This window comes from Pteropus medius, unplaced genomic scaffold (genome assembly GCF_902729225.1).
Source record: "Pteropus medius unplaced genomic scaffold, Ma_sr-lr_union100, whole genome shotgun sequence".
Taxonomy (NCBI): domain Eukaryota; kingdom Metazoa; phylum Chordata; class Mammalia; order Chiroptera; family Pteropodidae; genus Pteropus; species Pteropus medius.
In genome coordinates, this window is record NW_024356336.1 from 596,597 (window position 1) to 598,760 (window position 2,164).

Consider the following 2,164-nt stretch of genomic DNA (forward strand, 5'->3'; position numbering starts at 1 on the left):
AAGCATTATTCCTATCAGCCCATCAACTGATGAATGAATAAACATCCACACAATGGAATATCATTTGGCAATAAGAAAGAATGAAGTACTACTATGTGTCATATAATGGATGAACCTTGAAAACACTATGCTCAGTGAAAAAAGCCAGTCGCAAAAGATCACATATTGTATGACTCCATTTATATAAAATATCCAGAACTGATTAATCTATAGAGATGATCAGTTCATTAGTGGCTGCCAAGTGCTGAGGGTTTTGAGAGGAAATGAGAGGTGAGTGCTACAGGGTATGAGGTTTCTTTTTGAGGTGGTGAAAATATCCTATAATTGATTTTGGTGACTGTTGCACAACTCTGATATTCTAAAAACTCTGAGTTGAGCATTTTAAAGAGTGAATTGTATGTATAGTAGGTGGATTATATCTCAATAAAGTTGTTACTCCAAAAAATCTAAATGCAAAAGGCAAACCTATAAAGCTTTAGAAGAGAACAAAAAAATTATCTTAATGGCCTTTGGGTAGGGAAGGATTTCTTCATAATTCATACAAAAAAGTGTCAACCATAAAGAAAAATCTTGCCTATAATATAAAAAGAGTGCAAAGAAAAGCTACAGAGTGGAGGAAAAGCTATTTCTAACACATAAAGAGAATCTAGGAATAAATAAGAAGAACCAACCAGCTCACTGATAAATAGGCATTTTATAGAAGAATCAAATAGCCAATAAAAATGTGAAATATGCAAATTAATACCCTAATGGACTATAATTTAAGACTTAAATTGGTAAAAAATTAAAAGCCTAGTAAGACAGGCTAACGAAGACGTGAATCAACAGAAATTCTCAAAACTCTGTGGATAGGAGTGTAAATTGGTACAACTACTTTGGAAAACAATTTAGCATAGCCTACACTTACCCTATGACCAAGCAATTTCATTCTCTTTGTTTATGTGCAGTGGGGACAAACACAAAAAGCATACAGCAGCATTATTTGTAACAGTCTAAAACAGGGAAGAACTTCCATTTCCACCAACAATACAACACACTGCAATCCCTATGGCACAGAGGTATAGACAAACTACAAACAGTTATGCAGAGTATACATCGCACCATGCACTGCCTTAAGTGCTTTTCATAGATGAATTTATTTGAAGATGGGGAAACTGAGACACAGAGAGGTTAAATAACTTGCCACATAGATGGCACATGCCAACTGAGATTCAAACCTAGATAGTCAACTCCAGAATCCAAGCTCTTTTTAACACACTCCAAAAGAACAAAAAGGATGACTTTAAGAAATGGAAATACAGTCTACAGCCATGCTACCCTGAACAAGCCCAATCCCGTCTGATCTCGGAAGCTAAGAAGAGTTGGGCCTGGTTGGTACTTGGATGGGAGACCACCTAGGAAGACCAGGTGCTGTAGGCATAAAAATGAAAAAATAAAGGATTGGAAGCTGACAATGTCCTTGCAATCTGTGAGGTCAACCAAGGGTTGCCTCGCCTAAAAAAAAAAAGAAAGAGGAAAAAAAGAAAGAAATGGAAATACATGCCAAATCCTGGATAGGAAGACTCAACAAAATTGTTTAATTCAACCATTATGCTGTGCACAACTGTGAGTAAATGAATGAATCACCATTATGCTCATCATCATGGCTGGATCTCAAAAGAAAGTGTTGTTCAAAGAAATCAAGTCACAAAAGAATATATAGTTTGTTTCTATTTTAACAAAGGCTATGAACAAAATCAAGCAATATTTTGCTTGAAGATACATTCATAGGTTCTAAGACTACCAAGAAAACCAAGAATTGTGTTTCATATCTTACACTGGGTAGAGGCATATGGGAGTTTAGTATTCTTTAAGATATATATATATATATATATATATATATATATATATATATATATATATATATATATCCTATATATGATACATGCTCTTCTCTATGTATGATATTTTACAATACAAATATAAAAAGAAAACTAGACCAATGTCACTTAAGTATATCAATACTAAATTCCTCAATGAATGATTAGCAAACTGAATCCAATAGACTAACAAAAAGAAGAATAAATTATGATCAAATGGGCTTTAATCTCAGGAATTCAACATCAGATATTCTATTAATAAAGTAGATTATTCTAGGAATTTGGTGTTAGAAATCTATTACTAG

The 2,164-nt window shown here is 33.5% G+C and overlaps 1 pseudogene; it reads left to right on the forward strand.

Annotated features, from left to right (window-relative positions):
- Positions 1-1,300: 1,300 nt before the first annotated feature.
- Positions 1,301-1,419, forward strand: LOC120602047 (uncharacterized; annotated as a pseudogene).
- Positions 1,420-2,164: the final 745 nt, after the last annotated feature.